This window comes from Balaenoptera borealis (assembly GCF_965194805.1).
Source record: "Balaenoptera borealis genome assembly, chromosome: 7".
Taxonomy (NCBI): domain Eukaryota; kingdom Metazoa; phylum Chordata; class Mammalia; order Artiodactyla; family Balaenopteridae; genus Balaenoptera; species Balaenoptera borealis.
The window spans coordinates 92,580,798-92,602,926 of NC_138864.1; the positions used below are offsets into that span (position 1 = coordinate 92,580,798).

At 38.3% G+C, this 22,129-nt stretch overlaps 1 protein-coding gene across 1 annotated transcript in view; it reads right to left on the reverse strand.

Moving 5' to 3' along the window:
* Window positions 1-22,129, reverse strand: part of DOCK4 (dedicator of cytokinesis 4) — a 486,764-nt gene that overhangs the window by 322,051 nt on the left and 142,584 nt on the right. The gene's annotated exons all lie outside the window — the stretch shown is intronic.

The window sequence follows — 22,129 nt, forward strand, 5'->3', positions numbered from 1 at the left end:
GAGTCCTTATTTCCCATGCTAACAACTTATTTTGATTTAAATAACAGCTGACCTCTTCAGATGAAAAAGATATCTCCAGCTACCCCTGTTGCTTAGCCCTGGCCCTTTGCACTCAGGCCTGGCACCAATAAGCATTTGAATTTCCAGCCCCTCACCACATGTCAGGTGTATTCTACTGGTAACTACCTTGTTCATAATGCATACATGTTCATTAATAAAATGTGAGTGACTTAGACACGGGCTCAAGCCATCTTGTATGTAGCCCACTAGCTGGAAAAGTAAAGACTCTCCACATATGTATGCTGACCCAATTTAAAGTGAGGACAAAATGTTTTACAGAGAAAATTTAATGAAATCAATACGAAAACCAATAAGTGATTAAATGGAAATCCTCCAACAGGATTCTCAAACGATCGAGATTAAACCTCTAGTTTCTATGCTATCAAATCTTATCTTCTAATTGATCAGAATTCTAAATAGAAAGGCTTTCATATTTAAGTGACACAAATATGGGAAGTTATGTCATAGGTAGACTCTGCACTTTTCTTTTAAAATGTCCAATAATAGAGGTTTAATTAAATAAATCATCACGTTCCATACAGAAGGATACTAGCATTAAGAATGATGTTATAGAAGGAAATTTAACTACATGAAAAACTGACCAAGAAGTATCATTCAGTGAAAGGATCACATTCTAAAATAGTATATTCAATGTAACTCCTTTAAAATAAATGTATAAACTATACATACACTCATTAAGAATGTACAGTTGTATATATTAGACTCTATAAACACACACTTAAAAAGAGAGAAAGTACATACAATGTCTAAAGTAGTTATCTCTGGGTGGTGGATTTAGAAGTACTTATTATTTTTCTTTTTTTTTTTTTTTTTACATTTTAACAGTAACTAAATATTATTTTTTAGTAAGACAATAACATACCAGCTCAGGCTGAGATGAAGCCCTAAGTTGAAATCATTAGATGAAACATCTTATGAACTATTTTCCTTGGGTTTAACAGGAAAACATTGATGAACACTGCTGATAAAAATCCTTCCAGAGTCTCAAGTACCCATCTATTGTGACAGGAAGGTCACAGAATGCCCAATTATTATAATTCTTTTCAGGAGAGGTGAGACCGTGAGGTGTAGCTGTCAGAGTAGATAAGAATACACAATTATAGGAGTTAAAAAATGTATTTCCTCTGACCTCAAGGAAATGGGGAAGAGAAGAAAATGAGGTCAAAGTATATTTCCATATTAGTCAACATTTTTCATCCAGTCACAGCTTGAACAAATTTTAAGTATCAAAATATGGTATAACTCAATGAACAGACAACAAACTTTAGATGAAGGCAGGGTCATTGACAGATCTACCATTCAATGGATAATGAACAATTTCAAAAATGATTCAGTTAATTACTTCAAGTCATACAACTACTATGTAACAACAGACCTGGGCATAAAACCCCAGGTAAACCTGATACTGTTCCTACTCTATCACTCTATCTCTTGCTCCATTTCACCATCAGGGTAACACAGGACTAAAAAACTTTTTAGTTATGGTTCTTGTACTGCTATTAACTCTCATTTTGCCAAAGACACTTCCCATTTATGAGTCTCCTTTCCTCATCAGTAAAATGAAGAAGCAAACCTACATGATATCCATGACCCTCCCAGTCCTAGAATTCTATGATTCGATGGCAAACAGAAGACATTTGCTTGGGCCCCAGACTGCCCCCTTTTGCACTGCAGAGCCTATTTCTGGAGTGCCAAGCTGTACCCCCATTGGTTTAAGAATGCCAGCATATGGGCTCAGAGGGGAGCGGCTGCCAAAATAAATATTCTCCAGTCCATGACAGAATGAAAATAACAACCAGTTGCAAGGTGATAAAGAGTAATAATCTCTGAGGATGTTAACCTATCATTTTAGTGACTCCCCAACTCTACTCACTGGAACAGATATCACTGTAGTCCAGAGGGGTCAATGATGGGGAGATGAAGACATTATTCTCTTGCTTTTTTTGCCTTGGGACAGGAAGATCAGGTCAAAAATATGAAAGAGATAGTGGACCATGGACAACAAGAAAGGATCAAGAAGTTACCAAACACCACTGGTAAAACTCACATCCAAGACAGTAAAGATTAATAAAACTTGTAGTTATATGGGAAAAAGTTAGGCCAGTATGTGCTGAGTGAAAATTCCATGAATGCCACATGACAAAAATTAGAGCTAATACAATGGGGGGGGGAAGGTATTTAGTTGATAATGTACACACTCTACAAAATTAAATCTTTGCTGTCCAACTGCTTGCTACAGGAATGACCAATTAACCATGGACAATAATGGCTCTATTCACTCACCTTACTTGTCAATTAGCATGTCAGGCAGAAGTGGAAAATAAACAGACATCATCACCTACCCAATGAAATAGAGAGACTTTCACGTATCTTGACCGAAACAATGCCATTAAATCTCTTTTATAATCAAAAAGAACCTAATCAATAATCTCATTATTCCCTCTGAAATACTTAACAGTTTCACTAACAATCATATTCAATTCTTCTACACTCAAGAAACTGCCACAAATCAATTCTTAACCACAGAAGTGGGGTCTTAAAAACAGGAGCTTACTTGTTTTGATCCAAATACGATGATGCATTGATAACATAAAAACACACAAACAACGCAATCCAAAAATGGGCAGAAGACCTAAATAGACATTTCTCCAAAGAAGATATACAGATTGACAACAAACACATGAAAGGATGCTCAACATCACTAATCATTAGAGAAATGCAAATCACAACTACAGTGAGGTATCACCTCACACCAGTCAGAATGGCCATCATCAAAAAATCTACAAACAATAAATGCTGGAGAGGGTGTGGAGAAAAGGGAACCCTCTTGCACTGTTGGTGGGAATGTAAATTGATACAGCCACTATGGAGAACAGTATGGAGGTTCCTTAAAAAACTAAAAATAGAACTACCATACGACCCAGCAATCCCACTACTGGGTATATACCCTGAGAAAACCATAATTCAAAAAGAGTCATGTACCACAATGTTCATTGCAGCTCTATTTACAATAGCCAGGACATGGAAGCAACCTAAATGTCCATCGACAGATGAATGGATAAAGAAGATGTGGCACATATATACAATAGAATATTACTCAGCCATAAAAAGAAACAAAACTGAGTTATTTGTAGTGAGGTGGATGGACCTAGAGACTGTCATACAGAGTGAAGTAAGTCAGAAAGAGAAAAACAAATACTGTATGCTAACACATATATATGGAATCTAAAGAAAAAAAATGGTTCTGAAGAACCTAGGAGCAGGACAGGAATAAAGACACGGATGTAGAGAATGGACTTGAGGACACAGGGAAGGGTAAGGGTAAGCTGGGACGAAGTAAGAGAGTGGCATGGACATATACACACTACCAAATGTAAAATAGATAGCTAGTGGGAAGCAGCCGCACAAGGAGATCAGCTCAGTGCTTTGTGTCCACATAGAGGGGTGGGATAGGGAGGGTGGGAGGGAGACGCAAGAGGGAGGAGATATGGGGATATATGTATATGTATCGCTGATTCACTTTGTTATACATATAGCAGAAACTAACACACCACTGTAAAGCAATTATACTCCAATAAAGATGTTAAAAAACAAAACAAAACAAAAAAAACCCCCGCACCAGTGAGAGGTTATGGTGTAGATAACCAAGACATTGTTTAAAATGTTAAAGGCAAGATTAAGATCTCTGTTAAAAAGGCATCCATAAAAGCCATCAATGGAAAGAATGAGGTGTCACAGAATCATGAATGTTTAATGAAGAGGCAGATAAGCCATTCTCACAGAACACAATCAATTTAAAGAACAAAATGATGCACAAGAGCAGAGTTTGTTACCAACTAATTATGAGCACCAGTATGTCCAAATGTCAGGAAGAGAACAGGAAAGCCTGGATAGAAGGGATACGAAAATATCGGACTTCAATATGGTTTATATGTAATATTTGAATATCCCCAGATACTAGCCAATTCTGGGTCTCCCAGAAGTTGTAATAAAAGCTCTTAGCTTCAGAGTATTTCTTACTGTGAAATAAGAATCTTAAAGACAACATTTAGCAGGATACATTATCTTGCATGTAAGCCATGTACACTCAGGTTAAAAAACAGACTTTCTGAAGATCCCCCAACTAGTTAATTAGAATAATAATAATATTAATGATAATAATTATTCTTATTGTTATTATTATTATTGTTGCTGCAGCTTCACTTGGCTAGCACTAAGGTATTGTTTGAAGTGCTTTATATCTATCCTGTCAATTAATCTTCCCATTTACTCTATGAGTTAAGTACTATTATCAATCCCACTTACAGATATGGAAACTAAAGCACAGAGAACCTAGGTTATTTATTCAAGGTCACACATAGGGTGAGTGAGAGAACCAGGATTAGAACCCTAGGAAATCTGCTCCAGAATTTACGCTCTTCACCACTGCCCACTATCCTTGGCTTTTATGTTGGTGGGGTTCCAACTATTCTATTACTATAGCAACATGGATGGTAGGCTGTGCACTAAGATGGAGATAGTACTAGCTGATGAGTTGAGTGACATGGGTTCCACCAACATCCTGTGTGTCCCTGGGCAACTCACTCTACTTTCCTGGCTTTAGAGTCTTCATTTGCAAAAAGTGTGCTCTGTGTTAGATAATGCCAAATATTGTTTTTATCTAGTGCTCATCAATGTGCATGAATTTGTTTCTTCCACTTTCATGATAATATGCCATAACACATTTCTATCTCTAGCCCAAACTTCTCCTCTCACTTTACACTCATATATCCAAGTATCTACTTGATATCTCCATTTATGTCTAACCTATATCTCAAACATACCAGGTCGAAAATCACAATCTTTCTTCCTACCCACCCCCTCCAAATCCCCTGATCCCACCCCAGTCTTAAACTCCCTACTAAACAGAATTCTCTTCTACCAGTTGTGAGGTCCAAAAACATTAGCACCATTCTTGATTTCTTTCCTTTTCCACACTCTACATCCAGTCCTTCAGCAAACCCAAGGATGGGTTCTTCAAAATATATCCTGAATTCCTGAATTGACCACTCTCACCATACAACTAGCCCTACCCGAGCCAGAGTTCTCCACATTCTCTAACCTGGACTATTTCCATAGCTTCTCACTGCCCCCGACCACCTGCAAAGCTTCCTCCCTTGCTTCACAGGACAGCGACCAGCGGGATTCCTTCTAACACCGAAGTTCCTCAGATCTCTTCCCTACGCAGGATCCTCCAAGTGCCTTCCCATCTCACTCACAACGAAAGCTCACATCCTTCCCACCAGGGTAATAAAGCCCAGGTGATCTGGTTCCTCACTCTAACCCTTCTTTTGGTGGAGCTCACTTTCTGCCATTCTCCCCCTGCTCATTCCACTGGCCGCTCCACTCTCTTCGTGATTCTACAATCAGCCTCAAGCACGCTCTCCCATTTCTAGTTTTTATACCTACCCTGTCTAGAAGACTCTTTCCTCAGATGGCTGCGTGATTTGTCCTCTTACTTTTTTTAAGGTTTCTGCTCAAATGTCACCTTACAAAGAAAGGCTTTCCTAACTAGAGGAAAATATATAGAACCTTTGCACTGTGAAGATCTATCCCTTTAAGAAGATCTATTTCCCCTTCCCATCATCCCCTCATTGAAATGTTACTCCATGAGACTAGGGAACTGTTTCCTGCTATGAACACACAGACTGTAATAGTATCTGACACATAGCAGATTCTCAATACATACTTTTTAAACAAATAAACCAGTAAATAATTATCACAATGTGTTATAGAGATCATTTGACACTAAACGTTCCTCGGCTGAGGACAAGGATCAAGTCTTTTCATCCAGATGCACCCAAAATTTAGCACTTACCTGAAAGATAATGCTCAATAATATTTATCAAACATGTCAGGGCATTTTCCTCCTGAAACATACTAACTCTTTTCTATGACATGTTAAGAACTAGTAGATTCAAAAGTCATGCCTCTAAATCTGATAGGGGTGAAAGTTTGCCATTTTATTCAAGAGAGCACTGTTACTGCCCTGCCCCCCACCAAAAAAGCCCTAACAGATATCAAAGGCACTGCAATAGAAAATACCATTTAAAAGACGAGGGAATACATGTCAATTGCCATTTGGCAAAAAAAAAAAAGTACATTAAAATGTATGCCTCGTGATATGAAGTTAAGAAAAATAACAGTACTTTTTCCATGGAACAAAAAGCAAGCAGGTTCCCCTTAGCTATCATTTATCATTCATATTCATGGTATATTGAACTACTGCTTAGGGAAATCATTGTTCAGTACCTTGTCTCTTGAATAACAACTGTACTTTAAAAAAACAGAAAAACTTGTCAGCTGAAAACCTACATCTGATTAATCACATCCATGCAAGCAATCATCATCCATACAACCTTGGAATTAACAAAAAGAGCATCCATCAGGGAGCACTGGGTACCAGTTAGCCTTTGTTCAAGTCTGGCGCTGGTGCCAAGAACCAAAAGTCTGTCTCATTTGTCCCACCTTGAAATATTTAAGAAAATTCAGACAGTAGAAAAAATAGATTTAGGGAAATTCTATTCTTGTAATAAAAGATAAACGCCAGCAATAAAAAAGTAAAAACCAAGGTAAAGGTAAATAGTCTCCCAGGAAGCTGCCAAAGTGGAAAAGAAAAAAAAAATCCTTCAGTGAAAATTTACACCTGATACTTCTGTTTCCAACTGAGATGGAGTAATAGGAGATAGATATAACCTGCTACCTGAAACAACCAAAAAACTGAATAAAATATATGTAACGATAGTTTTCAAGACAGTGGACATGACACATCAAAGGACAGTAATCCTTGAGAGAGGAGATACACATGGGGTGAGCCTTATGATTTTTCCAGTTTTCTGCCTTAAAAGATGGTCCAGGCCATGGCACCCTGAGGAGAAGCCTGAATGGAGCCCAACAGACTCTCTGAGTTGAGGAAATAGAGTTGGGAGTCTGGGGAGATAAGGAAGCTTACAGGAGCAGAGAGGACAGAGATACACAGAAAGAAGGGCAAAGCTCTGCAAAAGGTCTACCTCAAGTATTCAGAATACTAATCAGTACATGCATGTGAGGAAATTAGGTAAGTCTGGGGAAAGAAACCACCCTGAAGGATTAGAAGGAATAGTGTCTGGAACTCACACAAGACCTGTTCCCAACAGTTAGACTGGAAATCCTCATAATTCATAGGGTATTAGGTAGAGAAGGGTTTTCCCTCAGTAGAGAGGCAAAAGTAGCGCTAGACTAACCACTTCTCTATTCTGATAAACAAATCTAAAAAGCAAGACCCAAAAGGATCAAATTAACTTAAATGCATCCCATAATGAAGGTTAAGAATATGTATACAAAATCAAAATGTCCATCACCCAAAAAGGTAAAATCTACTGATATGCAATTTAAAAATTATCAGGAATGCAAATAAGCAGGAAAATACGGCCCTTCATGTTAAGAAAAGTTAACCAGTGTAAAATGACTCAGAAATAATACAGATGTTAGGATTAACAAAGATATTGGAATAGTATTATAACTGCACTCCATATGTTCAAAAGTTAAGTAGAAACATTAAAAAGAAGATATTAGAAAGACAAATTTCTAGAGTTGAAAACTACCACGTGCAAGGTGGGGGGACAGAGGGAGAAAAGCCAATAATGGGATTAACAGTAAACACTGCAGAACAAAGGTTAAAGAATTTGAAGATATAAAAATAGCAACGATCCAAAATGAAATAAAAAGGAAAAATTTTTTTAATAAACACAGTATCAGTGATCTACGTGACAACATCAAGTGGCCTATTACATGTGTAACTGGAGTCACCAAAGGAGGGGCAAGAAAAAAACATGTATTGAATAAATAATAGCTAAAATGTTTCCAATTTTGGTAAGAACACAAACCCACATATCCATTAAGCTTAAATAAACCCAAGCATGAGAAACATGAAGAGAACTACACCCCCCACATTAGAATGGGATTGCTTAAAACCAGTGGTAGAGAGAACATCTTAAAAGCAGAAAGAGAAAAAACATGTACAGAGAAATAAGGATAAGAATGACAGCAGACTTCTCTCAAAAAACAAAGGCTAAAGATTTTCCAGACATACAAAAGCTGAAAGAATTCATCACCAGCACTACAAGAAATATTAAAGGAAGTCCTTCGGGCAGATCAGTATGTGAATGTACTCAAAGGAATAAAGAGCACCAGAAATGGTAATTACGTGGGTAGATATATTTTAAGATTTTTCTATTATTTAAGTCACTTTAAAAGTTTGACTGTTTTAACAAAAATAATTATAATGTATTCTAGAGTTTAAAACATATGTTTAAATAAAATATATGACAATAGTGCAAAGGTCTGGAGAGGAGACATAGAAGTATATTACTGTAAGGTTCTTATACTATACATGAAGTGGTACATCACTTGAAGGTAAACTCTGATAAGTTAAAGATGTATGCTAAAACCTTAGAGCAACCAGTAAGTAACCAAAACAAAGAGTTATAGTTGATAAGCCAATAGAAGAGACAAAATACAATCATAAAAAATACTCAATCCAAAAGAAGACAGAAAAAGAGGGAAAGGGACAAAAAAACAGATGGGACAAATAGACTACAACATAGCAAGATGATAAGATTAAAATCTAAACATATCAACAATCACATTAAATGCAGGTAGTCAAAACACCGCAATTAAAAGGCAGGACTGCCAGATTGAAAAAAAAAAAAAAAATCAAGACCCAACTATATGCTGTCTATAAGAAAAGCACTTCACTATAAAGGCACCAGTTAACTTTAACATGGCAACAGTAACCAAAAGAATGCCGGAGTAGCTATCAGGCAAAGTAGATTTCAGAGAACAAAATATTAGCATGAATAAAGAAAGTCATTTCATAATGATAAAAGAGTCAATTCATTAACAGGATATAACAATCCTAAACATTTACATACCTAACAACAGATCTTCAAAATACATCTAATTACAGTTCTATCAAGTCATATGAGCTGGAAAGAGTATGGTGCTTAGAGGCCTAGAGACTTAAATCCGAATACTAGCCTTACCACTGCTTTTGTGACCCAGGGCAAATGATAAAACCCCTCAGAGCATCATTTCTTTGTCTATATTACAGACATCCTCAAACCTACCTATTTAAAGGATTTAGGAGGATTTGTCTCAACACTTAGCATGTCTGATACAGAGCAGGAACTCAAAATTGGTTATTCTCCCCTCCTTTTGGAATGTCTGTTGCAGCATTCCTTCTAAAATAAGAGATTCACCATCCGAAATAAAATCTGGCATTTCCCCCCAGAACTTAAAGAGACTTCCCTCTCCTAAAAGTCTTTAAAGTATTGGTCATGTTTGGACCAGCTTTGTTTTTGTTTAAATTTTATGGGCAGCCTCCAACTGAGATAAAAGGAAAGTGGACTAGGGTGGTAGCTCTGTTGCCATCCAATGCTAAGGTCACTGGGTTTATTCCCTGACTTTAACTGTATACAAATCAGAACAATCCTCAACTTGATGTTTACTTGCTCAAACACCCGTTTAGTATTCTGTTTCATCTGCACAGGTTATAGAAGATTACATTGATCCAGAAAGAAATACTTTTGGGTATTGGATTCAAATTGTTCTTCCACACTGTCAAACAACTATTTATGTAGAAAATTAAAGGTAGCCATTGATATGAATGACTTATAAAAGTAGTCATGATAATACTTTTTTAAACAAAAGCCAAATGAAATTCACTGGGGAGTCATTTAAAAAGACAAAACAAAACAAAAAACAAAACGGAGAGCTCTAACTCCCAGTGCAAATTTCCTTTCACCATTAACTATCACAGTAAGGAAACTGCTGGTCTCAATTCTGATTTTTCACTGATTTAAAAGTCTACATAAGATTTCATCTCATCAAGACAAACTAAGATTGCCAAATATTACTAAAATGCAAATTTTGAAGCTAGAATATCTATGGGCTGTTTTTTGTTTAGCTCAGTATTTCACAATTAATAATTTCTGATTATGGCAATATACAGATGAATCAATGATTTGCGAAAATTCTTTGTGGATTTGCAATATGGCCTATCGGGTATTTAATTCTAAGAGTAAAATATGGCCATTATCCAAAGTTTAAAAAAAAGAAAAAAAAAACACTATTAGGTACACATATATATTAGTGCTATGTAATACTACAGTACTATACAGTACTATACTCATACCTGCATCAATTAGTGGAACAACAAAAAATAAGGTTATTGTTAAGGTTTAGAAAGGTAGGGCAATGAAATAGCAAAATGAGGGTGGATGGGCATCGTAATGAAAAGTTTCATGAACATTTTGGGAATTCCTCAAAGCTTTGCGGGAGGAAGGTTAAAAACTCTCAGAGAAGATGAGGTAGGACATTTCAGCAGCAGGATTTAGTCATATGATGGAGGGTAAATTCAGTGGCATCAGATTACAAAACACCTTGAAGTTTCTACATACACATTAGTTACACATTTTAGATGGGGAAGTATCAATGACACTAAATTACAGATTCTTTTTAAAGGACCTCTTTTATTGAGGAGAAGAGGAGCCAGGAAGAGTGAAGAAGGAGTTAGGAGAAGAATAAGCGGGCTCAATACGTTTTGATGTTAAGTTCTGAAATAAGATATCTAAAAATGATTGCAATCATTTTCAGAGAAGCCATTAATAGGTCAGAAAAAGATAAAAGAATGACATTTTGTAATAATAAAAAAGTTTAATTTGCACCTGGCTGCAAATATTTTTTTCAATAAAAACTTGAGAGTATGAAAGAAAGAACCTCGGGAGCTGTTCAAATGATTATGAGATGATTTGATATTGCTATGAAAATTATTCTGGCATTTTTCAAAAAGGCAAAAAAAAAATACTCTTACAGTTTCCCCAGGCTATTCCAATTTATTTTTCAGAAGACTTACTTTTAATTAAAACCTAAAAAAAGATCTATCTAGATAGATCTGTATACATTGATATCTATATTTATAGATCTATATCCATAATATTTATATTTATGTAAATATAGAGAGAGACAGGTCTTTTTTAAGTTTTATTCAAGTATAGTTGATTTACAATGTTGTGTTAATTTCTGCTGTACAGCAAAGTGATTCAGTTATACATACATATATAAGACAGGTAGTTTTATACATACATATATATATATATTACACACACACGCACATGTATATTTAAGCTATCTTTTAACATCCAAATCCCAATACTCTTAAAGAAAGCTCTGTAAATATGTTTTGCATTCAGTAGAATTTTAAACTTTCATTCAACAGTCTTTCCTATTTCCCCTTTCTTCCCCTTTTTGGGGCATATGATGTATTATAGATTTTCATGCTATACATCTTTGAAATCCATTACAAGGTTATGTTATTTCTGTGCTGGATCACCAGACCTATGTTGGGTCAGACCTGTTTCCAAACATATCAATTTACCATTTGTATCTCCACATTCTGTCATAATGCCCTAGACCCAGCCCCAAACTATTGTATAAAAAGCTGGGCTTCCCTGGTGACACAGTGGTTAAGAATCCGCCTGCCAATGCAGGCGACACGGGTTCGAGCCCTGGTCTGGGAAGATCCCACATGCTGCGGAGCAACTAAGCCCGTGCGCCACAAGTACTGGGCCTGTGCTCTAGAGCCCGTGCTCTGCAACAAGAGAAGCCACCGCATTGAGAAGCCTGTGCACCACAACGAAGAGTAGCCCCTGCTTGTGGCAACTAGAGAAAGCCTAGGCGTAGCAACGAAGACCCAACACAGCCAAAAAAAAAAAAAAAAAGCTTTGCTGCTTCCCTCTCACCTACCAGCAATAATGGTTACAGCTTCCTCACAACAGCAGCTGGACTTGTACACCCACCCCCTCCCACCACTCCCCTTTGATATGTCCCTACGCTGATTTCACACTCCTCTCCAATATTATTATTAAGCTCTTCATTCTTCCTCTCAACACTCTCATGTTACTGTTTTACAAACTAAAGCCCAATGAAATTTCCCTAAGTCACACCACATATAAGGTCAGTCTGTTTTAGAATCAACTGACAGAACACACCCATATGATTCCAATTTCTTGCTCTGCTTTCTGTATCACCAAACTGACAGGAGTTAAAAAGCCAATAGAAAAGCCAGTTAAATACTACAGTTTCTCCTACCCAGTGTTTATTCATTTCAATTATTGTTATTTCAAAGAACTCATATATAAAGAGACTCAATTCTCTTAACCATTCAAAGCCTGGAGCTAACAAAAGCACTGATTCTTACTGACCGGCCATCATTCTGGAGAGGCAACAGCAGGCTATGAACCTTACTAATTATAGTATAATATTTGGCCACATGCAAGACCCTAGGGTGCTATTTATACCCTACTCCTCAGATCAAGTTCAAGGGTTTGAAGTTCAAGGGAAGAACATGCGAGGTGGCACAATCAGACTTCACCACTACAGACCATACCACAAAGCAAGTAAAAACACCCTTGTTCATCTCACTTTTATGACTTAATCCACGTGCATATCTTTAAAAGGGTTTTCTGTAAGGAAAAAAAAAAATTATTCCACTCATTTCCTCCCTTCTCCAATACCTATTTCTCAAAAGTTCAAGAAGTAACTCTGCCCTCTCTCATGAAAGAAAGCACCACTGACTAGTACAACCCAACAAGGCATTATCCAGCTTAATTACAAAGCGTCACAAACATCACAATAACAACAACAAAAAAGGCTCTTTCTAAACAATTGACAATACTCAACTTAGGCTATAAAATAGGAGGATTTGTTTCCATAGCTTATTTAGAATTTTGCTTGCTTTCCCACTCAATGATATGCATGCAATTACTAGGTCTTGCAAAACCAGTTGTGTCAGAACCTGTAGGAGAAAAGTCCCAGGGAAAGGCAGTGCCAAGCAATGTCACCATCATCACACCATGAGTCAACCCCTTGGGCTGCAATCTGACCCAAGCACCTGGGTAAGCAAGGAGTAAAGAAGGACAAACCGCAAATGAAGAGGGGAGCTGGTCCCAGCAGAGGGGGCAATGGTTGCTGGAGGGGCCAACAACAAACGTCCAGGACCTCAGCCTCCGAGCTTCTCCAGCTCCCTCTGCAGGTGAAGTCTCAAGGCTTCTTAGGAAGCACTCCTCTGATGGGACCAATGAACAAATTAAGGTATTCAGAAGGGAGGTTCAGAATACAAGTTCCTCCACTTCTGAGCTGGGTCACAAAATAATGACTCGCTCAGCATCAGGTTTGGGACTACACAACCTTTAATTCCTCGGATAAAAGTTATTTAATATTGCTTTCCTATTCCAAAATAACGAGATCCATCATTACATATACTTTGGTAAATCTCCATTTGTACCCACCAGAACTGATCCCAATTTTCAGAGAACACAACCTCCCTTCTCCAAGTAATCCCAGCATTAAACCCCTGACCCAAAACAACACAGAAGTCATGACTATATTAGCTGCTAAGGTAGAATGAGAGAGCTTGGATGTTCCTCTTTTCTAAACTAGCCTCTGAACTCGAGAATTACTGACCAAAAAAAAAAAAAAAAGAACTACAAAATAAAGAAATAAACGATGTATTGTCCATTTCTTACAGGGAGAAAAAAAAATTTTCATGTAACATCAAATTTACCTGCCTTTGCTCTCAAAGTAAGCCTAAGTCATTCGCTATGTTTTGAATTTGCTTATTTTACATTTATTTAGAACTTTCCTTCCAAATGTCATAAGGTTGATTTTTGAATAACAATAAAACAGGTGCTATTTTCAGAGCCCTTGTACTTATTCCAAAAGAGATTAAAGTAATTTAAGCTATATATATATATATTATGGGAAATTAAAATAAATTTAACTTGTTTAATACAAAAAGAAAATGTAAATTAAATATGAAACAAAGGAAAAGAAAGGTATGAAAGCAAGATAAAGCCAGGAGCAGGCCTGGTATCAAAAATGTATCCCATGCATCTCCATATACTGCAAAAGATACAACAGATGGAACTGAACACCGTACGGCTCGGCACCAAAGATGGAGCTGGCGCTAACCTCTTCCTAAAGGAAGGCAAAGAGGAAAATGTGATCACTGACAAGAATCTCAGGATCCGGGGGAGAAAAACAAAGAGACAGCAAAGGAGAAGCACAGTGAGATCTGATACTAAGATCAGAGAAGACTTTTTCCTTCCCATCTTGGTCAAACTGTGCTCTGCTACCTTTGCCTGGGAGGCGGGAGGTGGGGGAGGGGAGGGGGGAGGGGGGGCGGGAGGGGGGAGGGGAGGGGGTAGGGGGAGGCAGGTGGGAAAGGGATGAGGCATGTGAGATCAGATGAGACCTCAGCCCTTCAACGCTGCTGCCCCAAGAATAGCAGCTCTGGGTAATCTTACATAATTGGCCTCTGCGTAAGAAGTTACTGGGGTGGGGGTAAGGTTAGGTGGCTTTACTTTAAACAATAAATTGACAACCGTTGATAGAGTTGGGTCCACAAGATGAGCCACTGAGGGACAGGAGAACAGATTAGAATTTCCGTGTGTCTGTGTGTATGGTATGATAGATATATATATCTATATCTATATATATATATATATAGATATATATATAGATATATATAGATATATAGATATAGATATATAGATATATATAATTTTTTTTTACCTTAAAAATAAAGTAAGCTCTCCTAAAGTCTCTTGTTTGAATTTTCCCTGGTGCATTCCCTAAATCACATGATACTGGAACTGTGAGGCCTGGAGAGAGAAAAGGAGATTATGCCTGGAGGGACGAATCCATGCAGTTCTTCACTCCCAGCATATGGTGAAAGACTGCAACACACCTGGGCCTGGCTAAGAGGATGTACAAATAAGATTACATCAGTTTAACTGAACTCTTTTACATATCTACAAATGGCTTAAAAAGATTCCTGCAAAGGAAACATGGATTAAGAATAGCACTAATAACATAAGCACGTGCAAACAAACAGAAAATGGTAAAATGGACCCTTCTATGGATTTACCTTAATCAGCCATATGTTATAGGTAAAAATTGAATATCTAATCAGATCTGAAAATAAGAGGGCAAAAACAAATCATGCAACACAGGCTGAATCATCAGGAAAACTACTTGAAATACGGATTATATACCCACTATCATTAATTATGCATTGTGTCCTATCACTTGTGTTTTAGACATCAGCTATTAAAACCAGATATCAAAATAAACTACTTGGTCCAAAACTCATCAAACTACATACTTTAAAATAGGTGCAGTTTTCTGTACATAAATTATAAAAAAAATGAGGCAAAAGATATAACCTTCAAATGCCTGTATCACAAAGAAGTAAGCTTAGGTTAAAAATAATGAAGCATATTTAATCACATTGCTCTCACTAAAATCATATGATTTTGTTACATGATTAAAAGGGCTTTATAGTATTAATAAAAATTAAGTAATAAAGTTTATTCTACCTTTATCTCCTCTTATAAAATCTGTTTTTGGAAGTGCTTTATATTATGCTTAATAAGAGTATATAGTATATACACATAACCTGTAAATAAAAATACATGTTTTATGAGTACAGACTCCAATGTTCTGCCAATGGAATTTCACTAATACAGGAGATATTGCATGAATTATGTGAAATAGAAATGTTTGGAAAGTGTTTGGTTAGGTCCTTGGAGAGAAAGAAGTCCAGTAGCAGTGACAGCACCTTATCTTTGCATCCCCCGCCCCCACCGTTTTTATTCCTCTATCTTCACCCCTACCATGGCAAATGTTTTTTTATAATATATGGTCTAGCTAATTCTTTTTTTAATAAATCATTAAAACGTCTGTTATAAGGAACAGCAAGCATAGCCTCCACTACTCCTGGAAGGTTCCAAAAGCAATATGCAGTGATAACATAATGTCATGTGCCTAAATTATTTTCGTAATACGAATTACCCTAGCATAATTCACATTAAATTTCATTTGTGACCTTTCATCTAAGCCACCCTGCTTGATTAGGATCTCTGGTATGTCTTTTCAGCCCTTTCAAATGCTTACTGTCCTGAATGGGACTTCCATAAACTAAATTTGTCACCTGCTCCCTGTTTCATTAACCCAATCATGAACACATTAAATATTGAGTCCCTTGGGCAAAGGCCTCATGTAACCAATTCTCAGAGCTTCAGTAAGGCAAGTGCCTTGATTACAGGCTTGTTTGCTGTCTCAGAGGAAACATGGACAGATAATGAGTAAGAAGACAATAAAGTAAGCAGGAGAGAAGAACGGGAGAGAGGAGGAAAGGAAAAAAGCCAACTCTGGAAGTGGGCTCTATGGGAATACACTGACAAAGGTCAAAGGTCAAAGACTGCTTCCTCTTCCTCTTCCCACATCTCCAAGGATCACACTGTGAAGCTGGGAAGTGAAGGTGGGGAGCTATGGTTCAGAGAGGAGAGAAAAGCTCTTTCTAAGTCATAGGTCAAAACTCTGAAGGAAAAGCTGATTTGGGTGAAAGATTAAGCTCCACTCTGAGGACATCAGGGGTTTCCTCGTCCAACATGGCCTGAATTTCAGAGGATTCAGGAGTTCAATCTTCTTTTGAACCACTCCTGTTATTTTTAGGCAAATGAAATCACAATAATGTTCTTAAATACATGTAACAATTTCACATTCATAAAGTTACACTACATTTCAGAATTTTTTCACTTCAGTGAATATAAAACCATCACGGCCAAACTTAGGAATCTATTCTCTATCACGTATCAAGTCAAGATGTAATGATAACAATCATCCTATATTTACCTTAAATTTCATTTAACAGCAAAAGTGATATACAATTATTTCACCACTATTTCACCATTATTTCATCCATGATATAATTGATCAAAGAGAATTCTAGATATGCAGCCCTAACCAACCCTGTCTCCTCAAAGAAGTCTCACCACTGGATTTAACAGGGATAGTTGACTAAAGGAATAGTTTTTTGATTAATATAAAAATTAATTTAAGATAAACATGGACACATGAAAAGAAAAAAGATGAGAGCCATGGGATATGGACACAGTTATAAAGATGAGGATATGAACACTTTCCCATGGCTGTGCCTAAAACTTTGAGAAATCCTCCTTTTCAGACACTAGCATTTTCTAAACTCCCTCACAGTGCACTGCACAGATATAACCACTCACAGGTACTGTTGTCAAAGTCTACACCAACTCAAGAAGAAGAAGAAAGAGAATACATTTAAGAGCCAATAAAATTAAGAATTTCTTTAACTTTTAAGAGCAAACTTTAGAAAAATTCTTAGTTGTAATGGAAAGAATTAAGATCATTTCCAAGGTGGTGGCTAAAAGGAGCACCACATTCAATTCAGGAACTTCACAAGCTGGACATCAAGTCCGTGTAGCACGTTTCACAGTTAGGCAGAGAGAAAACACATCTGCAAAGCGCTGCCAACTCCAATAGAAAGACGATTTCATCTCCAACCCCTTCAAGGAGACTTACAGAGAAAAAGAATGGATGAGCTTCCCTCCTTGATTTTAAGCCATTTAAAGGTTAAACGTACAATCTGACAGGAAAAGAATGGCCTGAGTTCATAAGGTTACGAGGTATTTGAGATAACTGTTAATAATCCCTCATGTCCTACTTTACCACTTGTTCTCTTTTTTTGCATTCCTTCATTGCACACAAATGGACGCTTTCCAGTATAAAAGGGAACGGATGGAGTTAAAAACTACTCATCTCCCCCGAGCCATCTGCGTGTCTTTCCTACAAAGTGATGGTCACACACGTGTACGTCATCATTTCCATTAGTCACCACTATGGATGGATTCGAGGCTGCAGCCCATGGAGAGAAGGGAGTGCTGTGCACCCTTTGGAGGACAGCTGCATCCTGCCCCAGCTGGCCTGCCCAGTGCCCGGAGGACTGCAGAAGTGGGTCAGACGAGCAGGCAGTGGCAGAATTAAACCACAGAAACATTCACAGTCACAAAGAGAATGAGGGCCACACTGGAAAAGACTGTCCCGAAGTGACAGGCTTTGGTTTATGGGGTAGCTCAAGACAGATGCCCAGGAGTTGGGATGCAGACAAGACCTTCCTTCAAGGGAGGTGAGCCCTGGGCCTGCTACACACCAGCCTTCCTGTCACCTGATTTCCACTATCCCATCCTTCCATGTGATACCGAACAAGGGTCAGCACACACAGCAAAGTCTTTTTAAGCTCTCTCTGGCCACTTAAAATGTCTTCAAAATAAATACATCAAAGTTTTCCTTTAAAAAGAGTTATGAATGTAACTTTGACTCATAGTAGCCTTTCCCAAATTTTATTTTGTGGAACAATACTCTAGGAAGATGTTAATAATGTTCCATACACACACACAAACAGGTGTATAAGATTTTTCAAGATGTTAAGAGATTCTTTTGCTGGAGAACTTCCCAGTGTCTTTGTTATGTTAATCTTCACTGGGAATTTCCCAGGGAAGAATAAAGTGGTGATGGTGGTGGTGATAGAAATGTTTACTGAGTGGTTCCGCAGAAACCAGATCAACATCATCTCATTTTTTTTACATGAATTAGCTTATTTAATCCTCAAAACAGACCTATTTAGTAAGTAAAATTGTACAGTATAAAGAGGAGGAAACTGAGACTCAGAGAGATCATAACGCAGCTAATAAGGAGCAAAGCAGGAACTTGAACCCAGATCTGGCTGAAGAGTACTGTTATTCATTCATTCATTCATGCAGTGAGCTGGTAAATATTTACTATGTGTAGGACACTCCTAAGATGTATTTTTCTCTAATAATAATGTTGCTAATTATGACCAACATCTTTCCTACCAACTTCATATTTTTAAAAATGTCAAACTTACATGAAAAAGCTTAAAAGAAAACCCCGATGAATATCCATTCCTCCTGCCTGTGAAATTCACTTTGTATAAAGCAAAGTAAGTTTCAAAGAGGAAAAGAACATAAGGGAAGTCACGAAAGTGGGAAAAAGCACTAAACATTCAGAAGACATTTTGAAGGGTCAGTTCTGTCTCCAATAAAAGCAAGGCTAATTTCTTAAATCTTAGATTTTATACCAAAGTAAAGGCAGTTGTCAATACGTGTATATTTAGCTCATGCCTTAGACAGCACCTCTTGATGAATATATGGGAAGGATCATTAAGATGTGCTAATATATCTTTATCGCTGCTCTATCTCCAGCACCAAAAACAGTGATACCTTGAGTGATAGCTGAGGGTCAACATTAAACAATTTTATTTGCAAACGTGTGCATAAATAGAAGTATATATTCTGTGGGTTTTACTGTGTCCTTCCTGATAGGACAATAGCACTCATTGCCTTGACCTCACGTGTATACTCAGGTGTAGCTGAGCATCTGCACACAGGTGGTCCGCCCTCCTCCCCTCCCCACCAAAAGATAGAGAAGTTATAAGCAGAAAACTCATTAACAGAGCCCACCTAAAAGTCACAAAGCAAGAAAAATTCCCCAGTTTAAAATAAACCACAAAAGGTGAAGACATCTACAATACCATCCACTCCGACCAAACTGGAAAAGATTATCTTGAAGGTAAAGCTAAGGTTCTACAGAAGCCTCAAGACAGAAGCCCGGGGGGCTCCAGAATGCTGAGTCTGCACTTACTACCTGCCAGCCTTTCTCTCACAGCCTTCTACCCTCCTTCTCTCCTGCATACTACGATCAAAAAATTAAAGACATTTACTGATGGGACGCTTAAGATCTCTCCATGTCTCATCTCCTACCTGATGCTCTTTGTATCTCATTTGCACCCTCGTATGAGGAATAGATAATGAATACAGACTCTGCTCATGCCCTACAATTTTGCCAGGGTACGGTTGGGAGACTTACACTGTGAGCAAATCTTGGAAGGGGGGATTAGAGAGGAGGACACCTGTTATAGGACATTTGGGGCATCCAAAATCTTCTTCTTTCTTGTCTATTTTGAAGAGGAAGGGGCTATCTTTGACAGCTCCCCATACTGTGAATCCTCCCTTCTATCACTCAGATGTGAGTTTTGATTAGGAAGTAAGCTGTGTGAGGAAAGAGCTAGGCCCTGGACACCCTTTGTGCTGGCACAGGTGATGGCAGAGGCGGGGGTACTGAAGTCAGACGTGCAGCAGCTTCGTGGGTCACGGCAGAGGCAATGTGGTTCAGGGGCTGGCAACAACGGCAGCTCTCTTGTCAGACTAGTCCCGGGGGGTGGTCCTAGGAAATGTTCATGGAAATTTAGCCTACAGCGTGTTTCTGCATCCTTTCAGAGTCTGTAAGCCAGCTAATATCCCATAACAAATCCCATTTAAACCAGCTAGGGTGGATCCTATTATCTGCATCAAAGAACTCTAGCAGATACAGAACTCTCCGGTAATGAAAGGTTTTGAAATTGCAAAAGATCCCAGTCAGTGGAGCAAAAATTTCATAAACCAGTTCCACACCACTCACCACCCCTCCATCTACATTAGAGGTTGTAAGGACACTAAGCCAGTCTTTTGCTTAGGGTTCTTTTAATCCAAAAAATAATACAGATTTCTCTCTTGGTGCTAATAGCAGAAGAGAAACAGGTGCTTTGTCTTGTTAGACAAGCTCCTATGATGTGGGGAATTGTCAACTACAAGAGGGCAGCTCTTACTGGCTGAATTGTGTGTTCCCCCCACCTCAAAATTCATATATTGCAGCACTAATCCCTAGTACTACAGAACGTGATTATATTTGGAGATAGGATTTTTAAGCAGGTGACTAAAATGAGGAGGCCAGGGTGGGCCCTAATCCAATCTGACTGGTGTCCTTCTAAGAAGAGTAAATTTGGACACACGAAGAGACACCAAGGAGGAAAGACCATGTGAGGACACAGCGAGAAGGTGGCCATCTGCAAGCCAAGGAGAGAGGCCTCAGGAGAAAGCAACCCTGATGACACCCTGATCTTGGACTTCCAGCTTTCAGAAACGTGAGAAAATAAATGTTATTTAAGCCACCCAGCCTGCGGTCTTTCATTATGGCAGCCGGAGCTGCCTAATACAGCAACATAAAAGGCATTGATTGGACATGCAATCAACAAAGTAGGTTCTGGCCTTTATTCTGCCAGTTACCAGTGCTGGTTCCTGGGTAACTAGTTAAAACAACTTTGAGCTCGTCTCTGCACTCTTCTTCTCTCACTACACTTCAGACACACTGCCCTCTCAGTTCCTGAAACATGCCAAGCTTTTGCTCCTACCAGGGCATCTGTGTATGCCATTCCTCAGCGGAAGCCTCTTTCCCATCCTCTTCATACAGTTGGCTCTTTCTCAGCCTCAAGTTCTGAGACTTCGTGTCTTTTTTCTGAGAGGCTAGGCCCGACCACAGTAGCTAAAGTCACTCTCTCTTACTGCTTTATCTTCAAACTACATACCATGATTTTAACGATTATTTTTGTTTATTTGGTATTTTGCTGTTTTCCCTGGTAAGACATAAACTCCAAGAGGGAGGATACCATGTCTACCCTGGTCATTGGATTCCTAAAGCCCAGCAGAGCACCTGGCTCCACGTTAAGCTGTCGATAGATATTTGGTGAATAAATCAGTGAACTGGCTCTCCGACTCCAGACCACTGAATGGTGCTCAGCTGAGCTGATGGTAGAACCCGCCTAGGCACCTTACTCTTCTCAGGCTCTATCACTAAGATTCTGATTCAACTGGCCCAGGAATGGTAGCAATTTAACAAGTTCCCCAGATGTTCTCATGCACAGCTGGATTTGGAGCCACTGGATGAGACAACTTCCAAGATCCACTTTAAAACTTATTTGTCTCCATGGTACTTTCATGTCATGGTACTTCTCCTCCCTCATGTCATCATATAAGCTATTCTAAGATAAAACAAACACTGTTGGCAGAATTACGAAGGGAGAATCACTGTCATCACCATGTAATGACACCAAGCGTGCAAAATGGGGCTTCCATCCAAGGATCAAAAAAATTAAAAGAAATCCATGGCATTCCCACATGATAAAACTTCAGGTGTTACAGCTTCTGTCCAAAGACAGAACAAACATAAACAGTTACATTCACACCTGACACTAAAAGGA